The 27385-nt window shown below is 43.8% G+C and overlaps 1 long non-coding RNA gene across 2 annotated transcripts in view; it reads right to left on the minus strand.

Annotated features, from left to right (window-relative positions):
* Positions 1 to 26843, minus strand: part of LOC144930253 (uncharacterized) — a 56350-nt gene extending 29507 nt beyond the window's left edge. For both annotated transcript variants that reach the window (XR_013635423.1, XR_013635422.1), the window contains exons 1-2: positions 26336 to 26843; positions 545 to 591 (exon numbers count right to left, since the gene is read on the minus strand). This is a non-coding gene — a long non-coding RNA (uncharacterized LOC144930253). The remainder of the gene's footprint in view (positions 1 to 544; positions 592 to 26335) is intronic.
* Between the last annotated feature and the right edge of the window lie 542 nt (positions 26844 to 27385).

Genomic DNA, 27385 nt, shown 5'->3' on the forward strand with positions numbered 1-27385 from the left:
TGTGTATGTAGCACATATTTTTTGTAACTGTGTATTATCAAAAATAAAAGTAAATTAATGTATATATTTATTTTGCAGATTTGTATATGAGATAAAATATAAGGTAAATTGTATATTTTACAACCATTTTTGGTATTAATCAAGAATAGATTGATTTGACTACATCTTAATTTATGAACATAATAAAATAAAAGACAATACTTTAGCAATTATTTTATTGGTATTTTTATTACTTGTTTATCACATATCTTATTTATGAATAGATATGTCTTTTTGTTCAAGTAAAGAAATGCCTTGCATGACTCTAATGTGTATTGTAAATGAAGAAGTTGTCTCAAAGGCTACACATTTTTATTTTTCCTAATGTTTTATTTATAGTTTTCACATGTCCATGAAGAATGTCTAAATGAATCAGCATAAAAGCAGGCAATATAACAAGTTGATCTCACTTCTCTATATCCAAATATTATCCGTTCTACTAAAGAGCAAACAAATAAGAACAGTAGAAAAGAAAAATCTAGGAAATGTTTCCTTATTTCTTTACCTTATTTTAATTCTTTTCTTCTCTTTCCCCATTTTTTCTCCTTCAACCTTTAAAAAAACACAACCTTATTTCACTCAGGTAAAAAATATAATACATCCAGCAAATCCAGGAGGAGGTAGAAAGCATGATGGAAATGGGGATAATCACTAAGTCACAAAGACCCTGGGTCTCTCCTATTGTAATGGTACCTAAAAACGACAAAACGATGAGATTTTGTGTGGACTACTGAAAACTAAATGCCATCACCCAGCCTGATAGGCATGCTGGATTTGAGTGGGTGGTACTGGCAAATTCCCCTAGATACTGATGCCCAGGAAAAAATCTGCTTTTATAGTGGAATTTGGACTATACGAATTTAAAGTTATGACTTTTGGATTAGTAAATTCTGGGGCTACTTTTCAGCAGCTTATCAATGAGGTGCTGCAGGCATTACAAACATTTGCCAGAGCCGAAATAGCTGACTTGGCTATTTTCAGTAGATCCTGGCAAGACCGCTTAAATTATATGGGAATTGTGTTACAAAGGCTGAGAGAAGCCAACCTCACCATCAAGGTCTCCAAATGCAAAATGAGGGCTGCAGAGATATCCTACCTAAGCCACAGGGTGGGCAGTGGGTTGATTCGCCCCGACCCTTTGAAGGTAGAACCCATTTGGAGCTGGCCTGCCCCTCGAACCAAGGAGCAGATCCAATCCTTTATTGGCCTGGCCAACTATTACTGAAGGTTTGTAAAAAGGTCTAGTGGCATTATGGCCCCCATAACAGACCTTACAAAAACGGGGAAACCAGACCAGGTGGTATGGACAGAGGAGTGTGAACAAGGCTTCCAGAACGTAACAGAAGCTGTGTCTAAAGAGCCAGTTTTGGTCAGCCCTGATTTCAGCAAAACATTTGTGCTGTGTACTGATGCTTCTAACATTGGGTTGGGTGCAGTACTCATGCAAGATGGCATCCTATTGCCTACTTAAGCAAACAAAGCACACCCCCGCATTGAACAAATATATGCTATAATCAAGAAAGAATGCCCTGCCATTGTCTGGGCTGTTAAGGAACTTAAACCTTATTTATTTAATAAAAAATGTCCTGTTTTAAGAGATCATGCACCTTTGAAATGGCTGCACAGAGCCAAGGGAACCAATTCTAGATTACTTTGTTGGAGTCTAGCCTTACAGGAATTTGACATGAAAATAATTCATATTACAGGAATGGAGAATGTAGTGGCTGATGCCTTATCAAGAATGGGGGAACCCTGAGGTGTATTTAGGAACATCAGTGACAGCCCCTCATACATCAGTTTTGTATTGGGGAAGTGATGCTGGCAGACCAGGTCATGTATTCAGGTCAGTTCACTTGTGTATTAGTACAGATCAAAGCGATTGTTAAATGTATAAGTGTATTGGGTGTTTAAACTTCAGACAACTAATCGGTCGTTATGTGCATTGTTTTCTTTTATCTGTATCCTGTTATGATGCAACAGCAAACATTTACGTTGTAAATACCCCTTTAACTAAATAGCTCATCAGGCATCAAAGAAGGCTTGTGGAATGCTAATGAAGGACTGTGACACAGGGCCAGAAAGGGTTACACCATTAGCAGGCTAACTGACCCAGATTCAACCTTTACAGACATATTAGTAGATAATGATTGTGTTTTGTGTGTGTTTACATATCTATTGTTAGAAGTTGATAATGCAACCAAATGGTTCCTGTCTGTCACTGTATTCTGTTAATTCAGAGATCAAAAGGAGATGTTAACATTTTGATGAATTATAATGTAGTAATAGCATTGTCTTTATTTCTCTCTGAAGTTTGTAGTAAACTGTAAATGGCAGGAGATGGGTAGTTGCCTTATGCTAATCAATGCAGCTAATCACCAGTAGTGCTTAGGAAATAGGAGGTTTTTCTTCAAAGCCACAAAGCTCTACCAAAGGATTACCAAAGAGGCTGCCAAGAGGCTGCCAGAGAACTATAAAAAGAAGTCTAGGACCTTGACCTATATCTCAGATCTGCTTAAGCTGCCTCAGGGGAAGTTTGAGACGAAAGACTGAGGTCTCCAGCTCCAGTCTGGATCACCCTGATATTGGACATTGGACTATAACCTATGGAACTAATTCTGAAAGAACTTTTTGCAACTCTGAAGCTCATCATTTCTATTATGAAACTGACTTAAGAACTTTATTCATATCTGTATGTATGATGATCTTTTAACTTATACACTCTCTTTTCTTTTTAAATACATTTTAGTTTAGTTAATAAGAAATGGCAGTAAGTATGTATTTGGGTCAGATCTGAAATATTCATTGACCTAGTTGGTAATGTGTCCAATCCTTTGGGATTGGTAGAACTTTTTATATTTTCAGTAATCCTCATCATATTTGACTTGGCTGTCTGGGTGGGAGCCCAAGGCTGGGTTGCTTTAAGGAAACTGAGTTTTGGATCTGGGTAACCAGTGAGGTATTGTAGAAGCTGTTTTGTTGCTGGCTTGGTTAATCTAAGTATTAGAATAACCACCAGTTTGGGGAATTGTCTGCCCTATTCTTTGCCGTTTGCCCCAATTGAGCAATCTCAGTGTGGCTCCCCTGGGACCTCGTCACAAGGACTTTATCAGAAAAAGTGCTAATTCAAAAGCAAATGGCAAGTGTGTGTGATGACCGGAGTCCAGAGACTCAAAGTGCATTCCTCACTCACTGTCATCAAAGGAAAAGCCCACGTGGGTCGAGACACTGACAGTGTGTCTTCTGTCAGAAGAAGGATTCAAGGAAAAAGCCTTCGTCTCTGGTCTGTTTGGACTCTTACAGGGAAGATGTACTAGATGCAAAGTGGATATCCCTAGAGACAATCTGGGTGCCCTGAAAAGACTTTTCTGGGAAACTGGCAGTTTATTATCTCACTGCCACCATTTCGAATTACAAACTGTCATTCACCTGTACATATGTTTTACCTGCTTTAACCTCTCAATCACTCTAATGCCCTTTTCTCAGCTAATAAATCTTTAGATAGTTTACTATAGAATTGGCTGCTAACATTGTCTTTGGTGTAAGATCTGGAGGACCAATTAATCTGGGGTAAGTGACTTGTTTCTTGGGGCTGGGAGCAACCTGATATAGTGTGATTTTTGCTTTGTGACCTATTATCACAAAGTCTAGTTTATCTGGATGGAAGATAGACTGGAGAGTTTAAGGGGATTGTCTGTGACTCCATGGTAAGACTGATATAGAGATCCATGAGTTCACATTTGTTACTGGCTTTGTGAAATCTAACTATAGAACATACCACCAGTCTGGAGTGTCTGCCCTGTTTTCTGACAGTCGGCTCTGAGGTAGCACTCACAGTTGTGAGCCATGCCAGACAGTGTGACAAGATAGACTTTAAGTGAGTACAGGTAACGAGGCATAAAAGTCATAAATGGTAACAAGAAAAATAGAGATAAAATGCAACTGATGCCTAACTTAACAAACTATGTTAAATTCAAAGCCAAGTTTTCTCACCACATGCTTTCAGCAGTCTTACCGACCAAACTTCTTAGGTTAGTACCCCTTCTTCCGTCCAAAAGGTGCTTACTTTTTCCCTTGAGGTGCAGTGAATCAATGGGCAGAGAGTGAAAGTGTTTAGATCAGCAATTTTCTCACCCCACTGGATGTTACAGTTCATAATACACCAATTTCCCTTTTAAACCTGGACCAGTCTCCTCAGGTAAAATTGTCATCTTCTCAGTGGTGGTGGGGGGGGGGGGGTAAAAGAGGAGAAAGGCAAAGGCAAGATGCTGCTGTTCCTTATTTTATACCCTCAGTCCATGTGCTTGGGAAGACACTTGCCCAGACATCTCCCGGTGGGGTTTGTTGAGTCACAGTGACTGAGTAAACCACCATTGTGTGGACTTGTGCAACTGAGCTATAGAGTTGATTAATGGTTGGTTAACACCCACCTGGTGTAGAGATTCTCAAATTTACGACATATTTCAGTACCAATCATGCAGGAAAATCTCATACAATGATAGCACATACTCTCCAAAAGGATATTAGTGTTCTATAGATCAAGACTTTCAAAATGATACATCGCAAGGCATACTTTGTACAAAACATACCATAATTATATGACAGTGGTGAATAAGGGGGTTCCAGGGTGCTGCTTTGAGGTAGAGATTACCACATACTTTTTTAAATGGCTTCTCTAATTTTCTCAGAGCATATGTGAGAAAACGTTATTGTGGAAAGAGGTCAAATAACTGATCATAATTTTCAGCCCCTTTCTCCTTTGTACATTTTTTCATCAAATGACACATCTTTTATATATATATACACACATATATATATGCTCCGTGACATTTTATAACCCTTTTTGAGGTTTCTGAATCTTAACATACATATGTTAGGAATGTCATGGAGTCAGAGGATCTGGTCTATGCTTCAGCTTGTCACCAGTCTCTTGGGAGTCCTGCAGTGGGCCGGGCCCTAAGGATTCAGACAGTTCTGCAGGGGCAGGTCTGTGGCCTCCCCAAGACTCTAAAACTGGGTCTTCGGCACCAGTGAATCCTCTCTCTCTCCATGGGCAGTGCCAGCCTTGTCACAGTGAGGAGAGAGGGCTGAGGTGGGCTAGACAGAAAATTGGGGTGGCTGTGCCCCCTTTGCAATGAAGCCCCACCCCTCTATGTGACCCCGCCCCCTGTTCCTCCTCCTCCTCCTCTCCCCCCAAGGCCCTGCCCCCGGCCCAGGGCTGTGGCTGCTCCTCAGCTCCCTACCACCGTTCGACATCTCATAGCTGGTAACAACCGCCAGGGTGGGGGTATCATCCCAGCTGTGCAGGGATGATACAGCTAACAGGGGGTTACCCAGATTGAATCTGTGGGTTGGATCTCAATACAGTTTCCTGTAATTTTACAGATTAGTTGGATATTATTGGTATGCATTATTGGATATTATTTGTTAAGGTAGCTGTAAAGTTCTTAGTCCCAAGAAGGAAAGTAAGTATTTATTATAATAGCAATGGGTTATAATTAAGGAGATAGGTAAGTTTGCTACTTGCCTAAAAGTCTTCTGCGTTCCTCTTGCTATTCTATAACACAAGCTTAGAATTAATATATATTATTGAGACACAAGGCATGGCCCTATGTCCTGACTGGTAGAGCACCAGTCAGATCTAGCCCAGACCTGCAGGGAGAAGATAGAGCAGTCAGGGATAACCAAAGCTGAATCTGTGGATTGGATCTCTATAGAGGTATCTGTAATTTTAAGGAAGTCAGTAGGAAGACTGGGAAAACACTACAAAGAGTGAAATTGCAGACTGCAGGCCAAATGTCTTCAGGTGTACTACACGTGGAATCAAAGACAGTGTGTGAGCCTAACAGCTACAGTAATTGTTGGTTTTCTTTTCTTTCTTCTTTGAAGTTGTATATGTGCTCAGTAGTGTGTATGCTGAAAAAAGTGGTGGAGGAAACATTACAGTGACCACACTGGGCGGACAGAGTCTGCACTCTGAGGAAGTCTTCCTGGCTTTTGAGACAAAGACCACGGACTTTGGAAAATATGAGGGGAGCAAAAAGACATTCTAGGTATCCATGACTTAGGGAACAAAGGAGAGCACCCTCTAATTCTGTGAATAAATAATCCTCCAGGCCAGAGAATCCAACAAACTTCTCCCCTGGGGATGCCGTGAGTCAGTCCTCAGCCTGAGGACACGAGAGTGTGAGAAGCTTAAGTAATCTGATACAGGAGTCAGATGAAGACTCAGTCAGCTGCTCCAAAGGGCAGCAGGGTACCCAGCTGAAAGAATTGCAGCAAAGGCTGAAAAGAGTTGATAGGCACCAGGGTGTGAGTGTGAGAAGGACTCTGATAATCTTGAACAGTTAAGTAATTTGCAGTCCTAGATGCAGATTTTCCTACTGAGTCTGGGTGAGCAACAGAAACAAATCCAGTGTTTAAAGGACAGACAGAAGGAGCTAATCAAGGAGGAGAGAAGCCACTTGGCTGTGGCTAAGGTATTGTAGAAGCTGTTTTGTTGCTGGCTTGGTGAATCTAATTATTATAGTAATCATCCAGTTTTGGGGATTGTCTGCCCCATTCTTTGCAGTTTGGCCTGATTGAACATTCTCAGTGTGGTCCCGCAACAAAGGTCACACCCTTGCACACCCCACACATGCTGTATGCTTCAAGGCTGCTTTAACTTCCTTTGTGTCACTGGAGCAGCGCAAAGGGGAGTTGGTATTTTGCCAGGTCCTGACCTGGAACCTAGTGAACTTCTTGCATTTCTCTTGTTGAAAAAGCAGCCACTTGGTTGGCCCATGAATCCCTATCCTACCTGGCTGTGTTTGCTACCCTCCCAAAAATTACCTTGTATGCCTCAGGGTCACCATTTGGTCCCAATTTGGAAAGGCTGATACTCCCAGCTAGACCTGTCCTACCTAGATCTTTAGTTATTGAGCCTCATTAACATGTTAGTTAGGAAACAATTGACCTTTGTGGGTATGTCTGGGGAGTGCAGAGACCAGAGAGATAGTCCACAGGAAAGGAAACTAGCCCATATAGGAAAATCACTATTTACAGCTCTGCTATTTTTGGACTGTTTGTTTCTTTTGTTATAATTGGTGCTGTTAAGGACTATAAAGAAACGGTGGATCTTGGACCTAAAATACAGAGGCCTGTAGTAAGTCTGTTTTGCTTTGCTTTGTTTTGCTTTGCTTTGCTAACAATCTGAAATAAACACAGCATCCTAGGAAGGGCAGAAGTCTTCTAGCGACCAGAAGGTCTGATGTTTGTTTTCCTAGGGAAGACTACGCTTGGTTACAGAGACATGTATAGAAGACATTATAAGGCTTGTCTGAATTGTTCTTTTCATGTTTTCTGATATAACTTGTTATAAAAGGCTGTATGAATGTATGTACATCGTGTGTATGACTATCTGCAAGTCGCTTTTTTCTTTTCCTTTGTGCATGTGATTAACTTTCTGTGTTTGTGGGTGTGTGTACCTGTACTGGTTACTTGTAGTGCTTATATGCATTGTGTGTGTGAAGTTTCCTAAAATACTGAAATATTAGGTCGGGGACTGCAAAACTGTTAAAAACATATAGGACTTTTGGCCTGTGAGATAAAACATGTATATGTATGAACGTTCCAAAAAACTACACTGCAGTTTCTTCATGTCTGTGTGGGACCCTCATGAATCCTGTCAAAACTTGACAATCCCGTAAGACTTTGTGCACAGGGTGTGAGTCCAGAAGCTTATGCCTGATTCATTGTCTAAAGATGAAATGTTACAGGGGCACCATTTATTGGGATGTGGGAAGGGGGCTGCTCACGGTGCATGTCCTAGTCCCAACCAGAGCGTGGGATGTGAGTTCATCAGAGGAGAGGTGCTGGTCCTCCCTTATGCCCCTGGAGCAGGGAGTTAGTATTTTCTGTACAAACAGTGGCAGGGTGATTAAGATAAGAAAGGGCTGGTAATTAAATTAAAGATCTGGAAGTCTTTAAATGAGCTTGTGAAACAAGATTCCCTCTATGGGGGTGGGGGTGGGAGGAATCTTGAAGAGAGAACACAGGGAACTCAGAAGAAATATATCCAAGCCCTCTGAGCTAAGGTACATTCAGAAAAGATTTCAGAGTAGCAGCCATGTTAGTCTGTATTCGCAAAAAGAAAAGGAATACTTGTGGCACCTTAGAGACTAAATTTGAGGGGCGTAGATGAAAAGAAGAAGCCAAAACCAGGGGAACGGATAGCAGTGGTATAGAGAAGTTCCCACTCTTCCTCTTGTACTTATGTGGCCCCATCGCTGTAATATCTGAGTGCCTCACAATGTCTAACCTATTTCTCCTCACAGCCCCTCTGTGAGGTAGAGCAGTGCTGTTATACCCATTGTACAGATGGGGCACTGAGGGACACACAGACTAAAGGCCAGATTTTCAAAGGTATTTAGGCACGTAGTGGAATTTTCAAAAGTGCCTAGAAGGTTAGGTGCTTTGTAAACCCCACTAGATGCTTAGCTGCATCTTTGGGTCCCTAAAAACCTTTGAAACTCTCTCGCTGCCTAAGACACTGGCATGAGGTCATATAGGAAGTCCATGGGGGAATTAGAAACCAGGTCTCTGAGGGCTAGCTCCCTATCCACTGGACCAGACTCTCTCTCTGTTTCATGCTGCAAAAAAAAGAGGACTCTGATAGATGGAAGCAAAGCCAAGAAGGCCAGTTCTCTGAGACTCCAGCAAACAGTCCCAGGTGATTGGGAAGGATGTCATGTTTGACAGCATGAAAAGCAGCACAGAGGTCAGGAAGGATGAAGAGAGAATGAGAGTCAGATGAGAGGAGATCACTTAATCCCCAAGGGGTGGCAGGTTCTGCCCCATGCTGGGCTGTAGAGCAATGGCTGCTGTGAAATTTTATATTTTAACTGAATTTTGTTCTGTCATTTTCTGTTCTGAGTTTGCAAAAAAGAAGGAATGAGAAAGTGTCCTATGAATATCAGATGTGTTTATGCCTCAAATTCTTAGGGTTTCAGCTGTATTCAGGCCAATTCCAGAACAACAATTGCATCCATAGAGTCCATGAAGTCAACAATTGTCATGATTTGTATTATTCATGATATTGTATTATTGTGTCCCTAGCCTCTGTTTGCCTGAAGCTGGGAATGGGCGACGGGATGGATCACTTGATGATTACTTGTTCTGTTCATTCCCTCTGAAGCACCTGGCATTTTGCCACTATCGGAAGACAGGATACTGGGCTAGATGGAGCATTAGTCTGACCCAGTATGGCCGTTCTAATGGTTTTATTCACTGGCACTATCTGTGTGCTCAGTGCTGTTCAGCATATACCAGAAAATATAGTCCCTGAGCCAATGCATATGAAATGTGTCACCCTGGATAAGCTGGCTCAGATATTTAAATATGAAGTGTATAATTGTTGAGCACATGTTAATTTCTACGAGTGGAGGTGTTGACAGCAATAGAAGTTTTACCTGATTAAGGACTAGAAGATTTGACCCTCCAACTTCTTTTCAAGAGGAAGAGCTGGCCAGAGCTCCTGTGTCTGCCAGAGTATCCTGTATCTTGGATTCTTTTGACCATGGGATGGTGTTTCAAGAAGGAGGAGTGCTAGGCAGAGACGGGCTCCACCTAATGAAGAGAGGGAAGAGCATCTTCGCAAGCAGGCTGGCTAACCTAGTGAGGAGGGTTTTAAACTAGGTTCACCAGGGGAAGGAGACCAAAGCCCTGAGGTAAGTGGGGAAGTGGGATACTAGGAGGAAGCACGAGCAGGAGAGCACAAGAGGGGAGGACTCCTGCCTCATACTGAGAAAGTGGGATGATCAGTGAGTTATCTTAAGTGCCTATACACAAATGCAAGAAGCCTGGGAAATAAGCAGGGAGAACTGGAAGTCCTGGCACAGTCAAGGAATTATGATGTGACTGGAATAACAGAGACTTGTTGGGATAACTCACATGACTGGAGTACAGTCACGGATGGATATACACTGTTCAGGAAGGACAGGCAGGGCAGAAAAAGTCGGGGAGTTGCACTGTATGTAAGGAAGCAGTATGACGGCTCAGAGCTCCAGTATAAAACTGCAGAAAAACCTGAGAGTCTCTGGATTAAGTTTAGAAGTGTGAGCAACAAGGGTGATGTCGTGGTGGGAGTCTGCTACAGACCAGCGGACCAGGGGGATGAGATGGACAAGGCTTTCTTCCAGCAACTATCAGAAGTTACTACATCACAGGCCCTGGTTCTCATGGGGGACTTCAATCACCCCGATATCTACTGGGAGAGCAATACAGCAGTGCACAGGACAATTTCCTGGTGCAAGTGCTGGAGGAACTAACTAGGGGCAGAGCTCTTCTTGACCTGCTGCTCACAAACAGGGAAGAATTAGTAGGGGAAGCACAAGTGGATGGGACCCTGGGAGGAAGTGACCATGAGATGGTCGAGTTCAGGATCCTGACACAAGGAAGAAAGGAGAGCAGCAGAATATGGACCCTGGACTTCAGAAAAGCAGACTTTGACTCCCTCAGGGAACTAATGGGCAGGATCCCCTGGGAGAATAAAATGAAGGGGAAAGGAGTCCAGGAGAACCGGCTGTATTTTAAAGAATTCTTATTGAGGTATCAGGAACAAACCATCCCGATGTGTAGAAAGAATAGAAAATATGGCAGGCAACCAGCTTGGCTTAACAGTGAAATCCTTGCTGATCTTAAACACAAAAAAGAAGCTTACAAGAAGTAGAAGATTGGACAAATGACCAGGGAGAAGTATAAAAATATTGCTCAGGCATGCAGGAGTGAAATCAGGAAGGCCAAATCACACTTGGAGTTGCAGCTAGCAAGAGATGTTATGAATAACAAGAAGGGTTTCTTCAAATGTTAGCAACAAGAAGAAGGTCAAGGAAAGTGTGGGCCCCTTGCTGAATGAGGGAGGCAACCTAGTGACAGAGGATGTGGAAAAAGCTAATGTACTCAATGCTTTTTTTGCCTTTGTCTTCACGAACAAGGTCAGTTCCCAGACTACTGCACTGGGCAGCACAGTATGGGGAGGAGGTGAAAACTCATGGTGATCGGGGGAGGTCCCGGATGACTGGAAAAAGGCTAATGTAGTGCCCATATTTTAAAAAAGGGAAGAAGGAGGATCTGGGGAACTACAGGCCAGTCAGCCTCACCTCAGTCCCTGGAAAAATCATGGAGCAGGTCCTCAAGGAATCAATTCTGAAGCACTTAGAGGAGAGGAAAGTGATCAGGAACAGTCAGCATGGATTCACCAACGGCAAGTCATGCCTGACTAACCTAATTGCCTTCTATGATGAGATAACTGGCTCTGTGGATGAGGGAAAAGCAGTGGACGTGTTATTCCTTGACTTTAGCAAAGCTTTTGATACGGTCTCCCACAGTATTCTTGTCAGCAAGTTAAGGAAGTATGGGCTTGATGAATGGACGATAAGGTGGATAGAAAGCTGGCTAGATCTTCAGGTTCAACAGGTGGTGATCAATGGCTCCATGTCTAGTTGGAGGCTGGTATCAAGTGGAGTGCCCCAAGGGTCGGTCCTGGGGCTGGTTTTGTTCAATATCTTCATTAATAATCTGGAGGATGGCATGGATTGCACCCTCAACGAGTTTGCACATGATACTAAACTGGGAGGAGTGGCAGATATGCTGGAGGGTAGGGACAGGATACAGAGGGACCTAGACAAATTAGAGGATTGGGCCAAAAGAAATCTGTTGAGGTTCAACAAAGACAAGTGTAGGACTCTGCACTTGTCTTTGTTAAGATGGAAGAATCCCATGCATGGCCACAGACTAGGGACTGAGTGGCTAGGCAGCAGTTCTGCAGAAAAGGACCTAGGGGTTACAGTGGATGAGAAGCTAGATATGAGTCAACAGTGTGCTCTTGTTGCCAAGAAGGCTAATGGCATTTTGGGCTGTATAAGCAGGAGCATTGCCAGCAGATCAAGGGACGTGATCATTCCCCTCTATTCGGCATTGGTGAGGCCTCATTTGGAGTACTGCGTCCAGTTTTGGGCCCCACACTACAAGAAGGATGTGGAAAAATTGGAAAGAGTCCAGCGGAGGGCAACTAAAATGATTAGGGGGCTGGAGCACATGACTTATGAGGAGAGGCTGAGGGAACTGGGATTGTTTAGTCTGTGGAAGAGAAGAATGAGGGGGGATTTGATAACTGCTTTCAACTACGTGAAAGGGGGTTCCAGAGAGGATGGATCTAGACTGTTCTCAGTGGTAGCAGATGACAGAACAAGGAGTAATGGTCTCAAGTTGCAGTGGGGGAGGTTTAGGTTGGATATTAGTGTAAGCAGTGTCAGGATGAGCTCCACCCTGACATCTGGTGGTGAGGTGTGGCAAGTTGTGGAAAAGAAATTCAGGGGTCGGACTCATTTGCATAGGCACACCCACCCTGCCTAGAATCAGGCCATAGCTGCCCAAATGGTCACTTTGGCTGCTGTGGGATTCCCAGTGTCTCTGTTATTGGGGCAGGAAGAATAAATTATTACCCTGATTATGGGAACTGTGCTTGGAACTGTACTTGGCCTTTTGTTATGATGGAGGGACTCCCCATCAACTAAGTAGCACTCGCTAGGCAAGGGTCACGGGAGCTGCTTGTGGGCTGCAGAGTGGAGCTGAGCAAAGCAGTTTGTGGGGTGGCTGGTGGAGCGGAGCGAAGTGAAGGCCTATGGAGCTGTGGGGTGGTCAGCTTCAGATCATGTGAGGTGCCCCTTACCTCCCCCCCATATCTCCACCCAGGTTGGGAGGTAAAGCTCTGCAGATAAACTTTCGAACTCTGGGGCTGCCCTGACCAGGGACAGAGACTTTTGGGTCATTGGACTTTTGGGACTTTGGGTGATTTGGGGTTGCTGGACTCAAGAACCAAAGGGAAAGGGCATGCCCCAAATTTGCTTGGGGTGAGTTTTTGCTCATGGGTTGTGTTATGAATCCTGTTGGTGGTGTTTCCCCAACATAATGCCACATTGTTTCTCTCCATTATTAAAAGACTTTTGCTACACTCAGACTATGTGCTTGCGAGAGGGGAAGTATTGCCTCTTGGAGGCGCCCAGCGGGGGTGGTATATATTTGTCCCAGGTCACTGGGTGGGGGCTCGAGCCGGTTTGCATTGTGTTATTGGAATGGATCCCCTAGATATTGAACCCAGCCCTTGTTTCTGCCAACTCTGATGGGCAGAAGGGTTACATTAGGAAAAACTTTTTCACTAGGAGGGTGGTGAAACACTGGAATGTGTTACCTAGGGAGGTGGTGAATCTCCTTCCTTAGAGGTTTTGAAGGTCAGGCTTGACAAAGCCCTGGCTGGGATGATATAGTTGGGGATTGGTCCTGATTTGAGCAGGGGATTGGACTAGATGACCTTCTGGGGTCCCTTCCAACCCTGAGATTCTATGATTCTATTATCTGTTTATTTTCCTCTTCTCCCTGCAGTGCCATGATATACCTCAGAAGACTCAACTTTAAAATGTGGAATTTTCTTGGTGTTTGGTTTTAAATATTCTCCTGTGAGAACTGTAACTTAATTACTGTAATGTTATTCTTAAGAGCCTTCCAGAAAGTAACTAGCCTTTAAACAGAAGTGAAACCATGTTGCCAACACTCATGATTTTGTCATGAGTCTCATGATAATTATTGTTTTCCTTAAAGCCCCAGCTCCTGGAGTCAAGTGGATATGTGATGATTTCAGTCTTCATTTTTAAAGATAAAGTAAGTTTCTAGCCCTCATGGCTTCAGAGAAAGCTTCAAAATGTGTCCCCCAATGCAGCCTAAAAAAGCAGAAGACAAATAAAAAGAACAACATATCTACTATTTTTACATAATCTCATGATTTCTGGTGAACCTGACTCATGATTTTTGAATATTGGGGTTGGCAATACTGAGAAAATAACTTGAAATGCCAGTTTTACTCCTGTTTAAAATCAGTTTCTAATCTATTATTTGTAGTATGGTAAAACCCCTAGAGCCCCAGGCAGGTGCAAGATAAACTCACAGGGCCTTGCCCTTATAGGATGTTTCCAGAAGTTAAATGATCTATTCCAAGCTTGGTGAACTGCAAAAAGCAAGTAGCCTAAATGATAGAAAGTAATCTAGATTTTTCTACATTTGTTTCAATTGTTGTATTCAAGAGTAAGAATATACTTTAAAATTTTAAACTTAACCAGTGTCTGAAGATGTTAGCATTAGAGCTGAATGGGTCTACTATTTATTTAATTTTCTTTCTTTATACAGGAATTAGATACAGTGCTCCTGTCAGCTAATTTCTAAGTTATTGTCTGCAAAAAACCTAGAGTTTTCATGTGCCTAAGTAGCCAGTGGAATCACAGTTAAAGTTAACCCCCACCCCCATCCCGCCACCAAAATGTGAAATGGCACCCCAGAAGTCAGAAAGAAAACCAGCTTTTCCTGAAGGGGCAGTTTGTGAGCAGTTTGACTTAGTGACAGCTGCAGGTTTCATAGTGTAACTTGCTAGATATCAGCCACAATTGAGAAAGCTTTATCCATTATTAGTGTGTCTATGGGTCTGTAAAAAGGAGGTTATTTTTATTATTGGTTCGTAGTTTGAAAATGCTTCAGTGAAATATATATATATAAGTTAATAGTGCAAAATATTTATTTGTAAACTACTTTTTGTTAGATCTTAAGGAGGGCATTTGTTTGTATTTACTTCCCCACAAATACTTAAATAGCTTTTCCCAAAAGTCCAAGTTTTATTTTATTGATTATATCTGAGTTTAATCGCTTTTGTAAAATTGGATTCTGCTGCTTAATAGCATAATAAAATATGCACTATACATAACCCATGATACCTAAAGTTCTGTTAAAGGTTTAACATTATAAAAAGAACCCCTTCATTTACTATAGCAGCATGTAATACAACGAGGCCACACTGTTTAAAAAAAAAAAAAACAACTAAATTGCTTTAGAGGGCAAATGAAAGCAGCTATAAAAAATAAAAATTAAAAAAAAACCCAAATACATGTAATAAATGTAAGAAAGGGAAATTTGGTGGTACTGAATAAAAATCAGACACTAGGAATTGTAGTAAATTGATTAGGGAGGCAAAATGATACAAAGTGAAATCCATGGCAGCAGAGTAAAAGACAATAAGATGGAGGGCTTTAAAAAATATATTACGAACAAAAGGAATCCTAACTGTGGTATTGGTACATTATTAGATGGAAATGGTAGAATTGTCAAAAATAATGCAGAAAGTAATACATGTTAAATAAACATTTCTGTTCTGCATTTGGGAAAAAGCCAGATATAGTCATATCTGATGTTGACGATGGTAATGATGAAATACTTTCTATTTCAACAGTGACTAGGAAGATATTAAAAAGAAGCTACTAAAGCTAGACTTTTTAAAATCAGTAGGTATAGAGATCTTGCATCCAAGAGTTGGAAAAGAGCTGGCTGAGGAGCTATGTGGATGTTAATGCTGATTTTTCAACAAGTCTTGAAATGCCGGTGGATTGGAAGAAAGCGAATGTTATGCCAATATTTTAAAAGGGTAAACTGGATGACCCAGATAATTATAAGCCTGTCAGTCTGACATTGATCCTGAACAAAAGAATGGAATATCTTAATAGAGAATTAAAGGAGGGCAATATAAATGCCAATCAAGAAGGGTTTATGGAAAATAGATCTTGTCAAACTAATATGATATCTTTTTTATGAGATTACTAGTTTGGTTGATAAAGGTAATAATATTGTTACTTAGACTTCTGTAAGGCATTTGACTTGGCAAGGCATGACATTTGGATTAAGAAACTAGAATGAGACAAAATCAACATGGCGCACATTAAATGGATGAAAAACTGTCTGTCTGAATTCTCCTAATGTAATTGTAAATAGGGAATCATCACTGAGTGGGTGTTGTGGAAGAAAAACGCAGTCCTCACTCTTAAGTTGTTTGCAACAAGTCAGAGACAGTTTATTTTCAAGCAATTGCAAGGGGGAGAGTGCGCATGGATAGGGATTCCCCCTTCCTAGGCAGGTCTCTGCCCAATAAACAATTAGGGCAAGCATTTATACCTTTTGTTGCACACAATAATGATCAACTGCTGTGTCTTGTTTATACATATTCCTTCCTGTTATCTTACTTTTCTCAGCAGTTCCTGCTACAGTCTGCGTTCCATTCTTATCTAACACAAGGTCAAAACAGCATCTCTTACAGTTTTCCCACTCGCTTCCCCCTCTCCCAGGCCCTGCCTTATAGTCTTGCGCTATTAGAGTTAGAGTTAGCCTGACTCTTACTCTATTCCTAAGAAAACTGAGACGTCTGCATCCAAATCCCCTTTATCCCTTTCTTACTTCCGCACTCCCCCTTTTTGTGCTTCTAGTACGACTATCAGTCTTAAACCTCCATTTTCATCAAACCTTGTATTTTGATTCTAGCTCAAATGGTTCAGCCTCATGGGCTTTGGTTGGATGCAACGACACTGTGTGGTTAGTATGAAAATGGAAGGTGTTATTATTATTACGTCCTTTACAACAACAATAACATAATCCTAAACTGAACAACAGCAATAAAAGCATTAACATTCCCACTGTAATAATATGACGGGGTTGTTTTATAGCCTTAGTTACATAGCACAATGCATCATAATTAGTACATAACATAGACACTCTATAGGCTGTATGAAAAGCATATTTTTCAATTTGATATATATTTTGAAGCATATGAATTGACCTTGTAATTCAGAGATTTCCTGGATCTCTTGTAGGGGTGAAAGCAAATTTTGGAACTGGTCAGGTACTAAGGCAGTCCAATTAAAGGGTATCTGAAACCTAAGGGCTGATTGTAGGATTCTGTCTGCAGGCCAATAAATAATATGATTGCCTGCAGCAGTGGTGAGATTATAATGTATGTCTTGCAAAATGGTGGCCTTAACATACACAAAACTGTCATTAGCTTGGAAGAGCAGGTGTCCTGTCAGGGTAGTTCCTTGTCCCATACCCTCCCAACAAACGTTGTCATGAACAGTGACAACTTCCCCTGGCTTCAGTTTTCGTACACAGTGAAGCTGTGGGGGTTCTAAAGGCCAGAGTGTCCCTTGACTCCCTATCCCTATCTAAATGTTGGGTGTTATTCCAGGAGCACTGACTATAAATTGGTTAGGCATACCAGGTAGTTTAATTTCCCAAATGTCTCGGTGAATTATCCAATCCCACATGCATCCTCCCCATGGACCCGGCAGGATTCAGTATGTGGGGCCCACATCCCTCCAATTGGTCCGTATGCTTGGAAGGAGCACTGTGAACGTCTGCACTTCCACCCAAAAAATCTCCAAGTATGTCTCCATGGCCATAGATCAGATGATACTCCTGAAGTATCTGTAGGGGCAGTGGGCCAAGCCTGATGCTCCAGATCACTCTGAATGGCCATGAGCTGGTCATTCAGGAAATCCTGAATTTCTGAACAATCCAGATCCCACTGCAATGCCTTTCCAGCCTCAGTGATATTTAGTACCATCGTAGGGTGACCAGATGTCCCGATAAAATCAGGACTGTCCCAATATTTAACTCCTTGTCCCACGTCCCAACTGATGTACGATCGGGACGCCATTTGTCCCGATAATCAGGTAAGGAGGCAAGCAGGAGGGGTGAGTAGGTGAGCGGGGGACGGGGGGAAGGCAAGCAGCGGGGTGAAGAGGCGAGTGGCAGGCGGGGGTTGTGAGGAGGCAAGTGGCGAGCCAGCGGTGGGTGGGCAGGCGGGAGGGGTGAGGAGGTAAGTGGCGAGCCAGCGGTGGGTGGGCAGGGTGAGGAGGTGAACTGTGAGCCAGTGGCGGGCGGGTCGGGGGGGATGAGGAGGCGAGCAGCAGGTGGGGAGGGTGAAGAGGTGAGTGGCGAGCCAGCAGTGCGTGGGGGTTCTCGGGGCAGGCATGGGGGTTTCTGGCAGGGAAGTGAGGAGGTGAGTGGCAGGTGAAAGGGGGTGAGAGGAGGTGAGTGGTGGGTGGGGGACTGAAGAGGGATGCAGCAAGCCAGTGGCAGGCCAGAGCGTGAGGAGGGGTATGGTGGTGGGGCTGAGTGGGGAGGGGTCGGGACCTGGGGCAGAGTGGGGGCAGAGCCTGGAAGGAGCAGGGTTGGACTGTGGGCGGGGTCGACGGCACCCCAATGTGTCCTGATATTTTACTGTTGTGATCTGGTCACCGTATACCATCGTTGTCAGAAGTTTCTGGGTCATTGAACTAAGGGCGGAGACAACATGTAATTCACCGACTCCAGCCTGTACCTGAGTTAACTGTGCTCCGGTAATAAGACCTGTGGCTTTTTCCAACTGTCCTAATTTCTCTTCATGTTGTTGGCCTTTGTAAATATTCCAAATTGCAGCTATGCTATTGGCACCATCCCATAGGTGTCTAGCCAAGTCCTTCTTCTTTCTAGAGGAAACCCAGGCCCTTTGCTGTGCTAACCTAATGGCAGCCTCTTTTGAGCAATTAGGATATGTAGAGGTGACCTGAAAACTGGATAAGGGCAGCATTAATTTTATAGTCTCTAGTGCAGTATTAATCACAGTCCATAGATATCCTAACTCATCTCTTTTGTGAAGTACTGTACCACATCTGTTGGCTAAACACTTTCATATATTTCCAAGAGGCATTAGTATTAATAGCATAGGAAGGGGTATATTGCAATATGGTGCAGGTTAAATTATTAGTTACTGGGATTATTTCAATGCAGGTAAAATTTCCAGTGGCAGAACAGACTCTTTGGGTATATGTTTGATTATTCACTAATTGGATGACCAAATAACAATAAGGGCCTCTTTCATCTAAGATACTGCAGACTCCAGGAACGGCCATCATGTCTACCTCACTATAGAACCCATTAATCTCAATTTCTGATTCTTGGGGCTCATTTGTAGTGATATCCTATATTTCTATTTCCACTCAATTGTTTGCTCATATGACATATACTGAACTTTAAAAAATAAATTTTCTGAACAAAATTTCAGTAAATCACTAAGATATGAAGGTCTTGGTCATTGGGTTTCGTTAGAATATACAGTGTTGTCTGTATTTGGGTAAATTACAGGGATGGTGGCAAAGGTGGAGGGGATGATGGGGGTAATGTTCGTGGCAGCAAGGGGTCTTTGGTATTCGTCATCAGGAAGCCAATTAGAGAGGGCAGTACATTCCAATGGTACTTGTCTGTAAGCACAAAGCCCTGACCCTGGAAAAAATCCAAACCACCACTCAAACCATCCACATTCCTGAGAATGGTCCCCGCAGTTCCCTCCCTGCCAATATACAATACTCCGTTTCCTCCACCAGGGCCAATTTTTAATGTCCTTTGTTGTCAGGAATTCCTGGACCTCAGTGGTTTCAACAGAGTGAGTGTTCCTTCTTCTCTCTTGGAACAGTCGTGGTTTAGCATTATGCAGGGAAGAGGTTACTAGCATATCACCCTGTAATGATTTGGTTCTTCTAGCGAAATCCAAATGCATGGTAGTTCTGTCAGTGGACAAGGGAGAGGTTACTGGCACTTCACCGTGTCCTTTTCTCCTGCTGTCAAGAAGGAACAGCAGCACCAGAAGGAGAGATAGACCGATCATCAGTCGGAGAGTCATCTCGAGGTGGAGGGGCCTTTTTGCAGTGAGAAGCATGGATCCAGGCAGTCAGTCCTTGGCACTTCACAGCAGTGTTGGTAGTTAACAGGACTTGGTAAGGGCCTTTCCAGCACAGGGTCAGGGGGGTCTTTCGCTGATGGACCTTTATGTAGACCCAGTCTCCTGGTTCCAGTGAGTGGCAGGGTTGCTCAGGATCCTTGGGTAGGGCTTCTTTCATCTGTGTATAAAGAGTCCTAACACATTTCATTAGTGCCTGACAATAATTAAGCATTGTGTCACCCATTAAATGAATGTCCATCTGGGCAAGGGTCAGCGGAGGTGCCACTGGAAGCCACATCGGGTGTCCTATCAGAATCTTATGAGGGCTGGGTCCAGTCTTTTGATTGGGAGTGGCCCTCATATTCATCAATGCTAGTGGGAGGGCATCTGGCCACTTTAAGTTCATCTCAGCACAGATCTTGGCCAGTTTATTTTTCAAAATCCTATTTTGATGTTCCACTGTCCCGGCAGACTGTGGATGGTGGGGGCAGTGGAGGTTGTGTTGGATCTACAAAGCTGCACATAACTCTTCTGCAATCTGTCCTGTAAAATGAGTTCCACGATCACTGTTGATACTCACAGGTATGCCAAATCGTGGTACAAAATCCTTAAGCAAAAGTTTCACAACAGTCTTGGCATCTGCCCTTCTGCAAGGGCAGGCCTCAACCCAGCTTGAAAAAACATCAACTAAAACTAACACATGCTCATAATTACAACATTTAGGCAATTGAATAAAATCAATCTGAATATTTACAAAAGGTCCCCATGGAGGGGGATGCGCTGCCTGCCTAACTTTAACAGCTTTACCAACATTGTGCTGCTGGCAAATCCTACATTGTTGACAGTAGACGTGTGCTATAGAAGAAAAACCCAGCACATGCCAGTTCTGTTTAACTGCAGCAACCATCCCCCCTTTGCTTACGGGAGCCGCTCCGTGGTACACGCGAGCAAAATAGGGCAAGAGCACATGAGGCGCAACCAGGCGGCCGTCCAGGGAAAGCTAAAGGTGATCAGGGTGAAAAATGCACCCAGCAGCACCCCAAGAACATTTCTCAGCCTCTGGTGCCGCTTCCTGGATCTTGGCAAGATCTTCAAAAGAAGCTAGCAGAGGCTGCTCAATCAAGGCACAAGTGTACGCAGCCTGAGTGGTAGAAAGGGCCGCAGTTTTGGCTGTAGAATCAGCCAAAGCATTTCCACGTGTAACTTCATCATGAGGGGTCTGGTGAGCTGTACATTTAACAACAGCAACAGCTCTGGGCAATAAAAGGGCATCCAAAAGAACAGATACATACAAACTATTCTTAATAGGAGAAACAAGGATGTAAGGAAACCCCTGTACTTCCAAAATAAACCTAAATCATGTACCACTCCAAAGGCATAGTGAGAATCTGTATAAATAGCAACCGCTTGATCCTGAGCTAAAATACAGGCTCGAGTCAAGGCAATAAGCTCAGCAATCCGGGCTGAAAAAACAGAAGGAAGGAAAGCGCTTTCAATAACAGAGTATGAGGAACATACAGCATAACCAGCCACCAATTTACCCTTAGAATCTTGCAAGCACGAGCCATCCACAAAATAAATGAGATCAGGATTTGGCAAAGGCATATCCATAAGGTCGTCTCTCGGACGGATAAGAACAGAAGTCACAGATACACAGTCATGTGGCTTCCTGTCTTCCGGCCCAGGCAATAGAGGCAGGATTTAGAATGGGGCAGTGAGCCAAGGTAATATGAGACAAAGATAGCAACACAAGCTCATATTTAGTGAGGGTGAGAAATAGACAGATGTTGTGTCTTAGATTCCAACAGAAGAGCTGCCACAGCGTGAGGTACAGCGACAGTTAAGGGCGATCCTAAGACTGTGGATTCAGATAATTGCAGAAAGGGCAGCTGCAGCTACAGCTCGGAGACAGGGAGGAAATCCAGCTGCCACAGCATCTAGGGTAGTACTGTAATAAGCAAGGGGATGGTGTTTATCTCTGTGTTTTTGCGTTAGTACAGCCAAAGCAAACCCATTATGCTTGTGACAGAAAAGAATAAATGGTTTAGCATAATCAGGAAGCCCAAGGGCTGGGGCACTGGAAAAGGCTTGTTTAATGGCTACAAAGGCATGTTTAGCCTCTGGGGACCATGGAAGTGGCTCGGAGGTGCTTGACTTAATCAGATCATGCAATAGCTTAATTACTGTTGCATAACCCAAAATCCACTGTCTGCAGTACCCAGTCATACCAAGGAAGGTTCGCATCTGAGAAATAGTGACTGGCCTAGGCATGTTTAAAATGGCTGTCATACGAGCATCTGATAAATGGCGAGTGCCAGGTGAACTATCATGACCAAGGTAATGAACTGTGGGTTGGCACAACTGCAGTTTTTCCTGAGATGCCTTGTGACCCTTGGCAGCAAGAGCTGTCAGAAGAACTAAAGTATTAGTTGTACAGGATTCAGAGGAAGGGGACGCCAACAAAAGATCATCCACATATAGTATAAGTATAGATTTTCCTGGAAAGACCACATCGTCCAGATCCTTCTTTAAGATCTGGGAAAACAGGGATGGAGATTTTGTATACCCTTGGGGTAAGCGAGTCCAGCTGTACTGGAGCCCTTTATAGGTAAAGGCAAACAAATATTGGCTATCAGGATGAATGGGAATGGAAAAGAAAGCTGAGCAAAGGTCCACAACAGTAAAGTGAGTGGCTGTAGGGGGAATACAAGAAAGAATAGTAGCTGGGTTAGGAACCACTGGAAAAGATGGCAAGACAACAGCATTAGCCGCATGTAGATCTTGAACAAACCAATAGGTGTTTTTTCCTGGTTTCTTTACGGGGAAAATAGGTGTATTATAAGAACTAGTAGTAGAAACAATAATACCCTGCTGTAACAAGGAATCAATTACTGGAGCTAATCGCTCCTCTGTTTCAGGGCGCAGTGGGTAGTGTGGTACCCTTGGAAGTGATTTAGAAGGATCAACAAAAATCTTAACTGGTTCAGCTATTTGGATCTGCCGCACTTCATAGAATCATAGAATATCAGGGTTGGAAGGGACCTCAGGAGGTCATCTAGTCCAACCCCCTGCTCAAAGCAGGACCAATCCCCAACTAAATCATCCCAGCCAGGGCTTTGTCAAGCCTGACCTTAAAAATTTCTAAGGAAGGAGATTCCACCACCTCCCTAGGTAACGCATTCCAGTGTTTCACCACCCTCCTAGTGAAAAAGTTTTTCCTAATATCCAACCTAAACCTCCCCCACTGCAACTTGAGATCATTACTCCTTGTTCTGTCATCTGCCACCACTGAGAACAGTCTAGATCCATCCTCTTTGGAACCCCCTTTCAGGTAGTTGAAAGCAGCTATCAAATCCCCCCTCATTCTTCTCTTCCGCAGACTAAACAATCCCAGTTCCCTCAGCCTCTCCTCATAAGTCATGTGTTCCAATCCCCTAATCATTTTTATTGCCCTCCGCTGGACTCTTTCCAATTTTTCCACATTCTTCTTGTAGTGTGGGGCCCAAAATGGACACAGTACTCCAGATGAGGCCTCACCAATGTCGAATAGAGGGGAACGATCACGTCCCTTGATTTGCTGGCAAAGCCCCTACTTATACATCCCAAAATGCCATTGGCCTTCTTGGCAACAAGGGCACACTGTTGACTCATATCCAGCTTCTCATCCACTGTAACACCAAGGTCCTTTTCTGCAGAACTGCTGCCGAGCCATTCGGTCCCTAGTCTGTAGCGGTGCATGGGATTCTTCCGTCCTAAGTGCAGGACCCTGCACTTATCCTTGTTGAACCTCATCAGATTTCTTTTGGCCCAATCCTCTAATTTGTCTAGGGCCCTCTGTATCCTGTCCCTACCCTCCAGCGTATCTACCTCTCCTCCTAGTTTAGTGTCATCTGCAAACTTGCTGAGGGTGCAATCCACACCATCCTCCAGATCATTTATGAAGATATTGAACAAAACCAGCCCGAGGACCGACCCTTGTATGCCGAGACCAAAGATAAGAGGGCACTTGTGACAACAAGTGAACAAGATCAGGGCTGAGAGCTGCAGGCGGTCTGGCTGGCTCTGTTGTGTGCAGTGTAGCCAGCACCAGATTGGTATTCTCATCAGGAACTTGTAAGAATACGCCATCTGGTGTACAATAGATAGTACAGCCTAATTTACACAAAAGATTCCGTCCCAACAAATTAACAGGAGAGGATGGGCTGAGTAAAAAGGCCTGTTGATCAGAAAGGGGTCCCAGGGAAACAGAAAGGGGTTTTGTGACAGGATGTGGAATAGGTTGGTTTGAGATACCAATGGCATTAGTAGACGAGGATGACAAGGGAACAGAGGGAAACTCCAAAGATCTTAAGGCTGATCTGCTAGCTCCAGTGTCCACAAGACAAGCAACAGATTCTCCTGTAATTTCACAGTTTACATATGGGCCTTCTTGATTCATAGGAACTAAAGGATTCGTGACGCAGTTACGTTCCCTCAGGTTGTCCTAATACGAGTTGTTTTGTGGGGGAGAAGCAGGCGCTTCAGGGTTTGGGAAAGGGGGTGGAGGATTTTGAGGCGGTCAGTTTGGGCATTCATTTCTCCAGCGTCCCTCCTGGCCACAAAAGTGGCATGCAGTGCTCCCTGTCAGTGCAGGATATGAGGGACCTCTCCCTCTCCCCCGACCTCGTCCGCCCCTCATTACCCCACGGCCTCTATATTAATAAGTTTGCAACTGCAAGGCCAAGAGTTTTGTTTCACAATTTTCTTTCTTCTGCTTTATGCAAGCTGTACAATGGTTGGCAACTGTCACCAATTTAGAAAGAGGTTTCGTTTGCCAGCCGATGCAGATAACCCTTAACTGCTGCTAGTTATCCTTTTGGTAAGAGTCCCTGAACAAAGGCAGTCCCCATTGCCTCTCTGGTGTTGGTGGCAGGCTGGGCAATTCTTGAATGTTGTTCAAATATCTTAGTTAGTCTATCTAGATAATCGGCGGGGGATTCGCCTTTGTTCTATTTACAGTTATTGATCTTTGTCCAATCCGTTTTCCTAGGGCAGACCTCCGGAATGGCGTTCAAGAGGTGATTCCTAGCCTCAGTCAGGGCATCTCCTATTCCAGGGTCAGCACTGGGCCTTTGGGCCCGAGCAATTAGTCGTTGTTGAACCTCGGCTGGCAGAACTACTCACAAGAGTTGGTTAACATCTGCCCATGATGGATTGTAACACTGAATTGCCTCCTCTCTAAACTTTTCTGGCTCCTCTCTAACATTAGGAAGTCCCTTTACTAAATTTCTAAGGTCCCCTGGTGTCCAAGGGGCATGAACTGTAACCAAATAATTTCCATCACCAGGTAATTGTCTTAGGGGAGCCTGAAACACTAATGTCTGGCTCCTAGTGTGGTGGGAAACTGGGCTAGAAAAATCAGGGTCGGGTGAGCTGCTAGAGGGATCGGAATCAACCCTTGGTTGCTGGTAGGGCGGCAAAGAGGAAGGCCCCCCTCCAGGAGAAAGAGTCGATACACGCGGTGGTGAGGCTGCCGCGTGGAGCTCATTAGAAGGTGCAACGTGCGGAGGGGAGGGAGGAGGCAATGGTTGCTGCGTGTGGCACTGCTGAAAAAATCCACAATGTCCTCAGCGGTTTCCTCCTCGCTCTCAGTCTTGACTAACTGGGGATATAAAGGAGCTGAGGGAGTGGCTCGGGCAGGGAGGCATCCAGATTCTTTACATTTAGTTTTCAAATCCTGTACTTGAGTTTTTAATTTTTCCTAGGAGTCCTTCAGACTCCACACTCGAGACTCATGGAGTCTCTTTGTAGCTTCCTCCCACCAATAAACAACTTGTTCCCACTGTATATCAGGGATTTTGGGGGATTTAAGGGTTCCTCTGAGGTATATGATTTTATCTAGATCGAAGGTACCGTCTAGTGGGAATCGTTTAGATGGATTATCATGCGTGTAAAAACTCCAATTTTCTAAATATCTGCAGATCCTAGGATCATTATGCACATACATGTAGTACACAGGGGTACCCTTCGGTGGTGCAGGGGAATTCTTAGACTGTCCCCCACCCATTTTGCAATCACACAGGGGAGTATGCTGTCCGCTCAGTGGCTCATATGGGACCCCTGTCCATTTGGCCGCTCATAAATTAGGAAAGATTTTCACTCACTCACAACCCAGGAAAGGGTCCACTGGGTCACAGGTTCCACCGACTAGCAGTTTCAGACCTGACCTGGTCAGCGGCTCATAAGTAAGGAAAAATTCTCCGCTGGGTCACAAGGTTCGGCTGACCCCCCTTGCTTTCAGAACTCCCACATGGGCTAGCCCTGGGGTAGCTGGAGTCAGCTGAAGTCCTGGACCTGGTCAGCGGTTCATACCCCCCTTCACTCATTCATACACACACATTCATTCCCCATATCTTGATGCATTTTATTTAACAATAACCTTAATTCTTTATGTCCAGACTTAATACAACCTTTCCCTTATTTGAGGTGGCCAAAATCCCTCAGCACTGATGCATTAACCTTATTGAGGGTGTCAAGACTACTCCTCAGTATCGCATATAACTAACCTTATTGAGGGCAGCAACAGTTCCTCAGTACTGCTTTGCATCTGATCTTGTTGCTTAATCAATAAGTTCGCATGGCATAAGCCCCAAAGTATCAGGCAGCCCCACGGGCAGTCCTCCTCCAATACCCCAATAGAGATTTCAAAAGGTCTCTTACCTCTATTGTGACGCCATGGGATTCGAAGGGGAACGGTCCGCAGTAGCTGTCACTGTCTCAGCCGGGCATTGCCATCTGAGTCACAGTACCAAATTGTGGAAGAAAAACTCAGTCCTCACTCTTAGGTTGTTTACAACAAGTCAGAGACAGTTTATTCTCAAGCAATTGCAAGGGGGAGAGTGCGCACGGACAGGGATTCCCCCTTCCTAGGCAGGTCTCCGCCCTATAAACAATTAGGGCAAGCATTTATACCTTTTGTTGCATACAGTAATGATCAACTGCTGTGTCTTGTTTATACATATTCCTTCCTGATATCTTACTTTTCTCAGCAGTTCCTGCTACAGTCTGCGTTCCATTCTTATCTAACACAAGGTCAAACAGCATCTCTTACAGTTTTCCCACTCGCTTCCCCCTCTCCCAGACCCTGCCTTATAGTCTTGCGTTATTAGAGTTAGAGTTAGCCTGATTCTTACTCTATTCCTAAGAAAACTAAGATGTCTGCATCCAAATCCCCTTTATCCCTTTTTTACTTCCACAGTATTTCTAATGCAGTCTCCCAGTGGTCGATTCTTGGCTCTGTGCTATTTAACATTTTCATCAATGACCTGGAAGAAAACGAAATCATTGCTGAGAGAGTTTTCAGATGGCAAAGACTGGAGGAGTGGTAAATAATGAAGAGGACAAATCACTGATACAGAGTGATTGGATTGCTTGGTAAACTGGGCATAAGCAAACTGTATGTGTTTTAATACAGCTAAATGTAAATGTATACATCTAGGAACAAAGAATGCATACTATACCTTCAGGATGGAGGACTCTCTCCTTGGAAGCAGTGACTGAAAAAGATTTGGGGGTTGTGGTGGACAATCAGCAAAACATGAGCTCCCAGTGTGATGCAGCGGCCAAAATTTGCAAATGCATTGGATGCATAAACAGGGGAATCTCAGATAAGAGAAGAGAGGTTATATTACCTCTGTATTTGACCCTGGTGCAACCACTGCCAGAATATTGTGTCCAGTTCTGGTGTCCACAGTTCAAGAAGAATGTTGG

This window comes from Lepidochelys kempii, chromosome 2 (assembly GCF_965140285.1).
Source record: "Lepidochelys kempii isolate rLepKem1 chromosome 2, rLepKem1.hap1, whole genome shotgun sequence".
In the NCBI taxonomy this organism is placed as follows: domain Eukaryota; kingdom Metazoa; phylum Chordata; order Testudines; family Cheloniidae; genus Lepidochelys; species Lepidochelys kempii.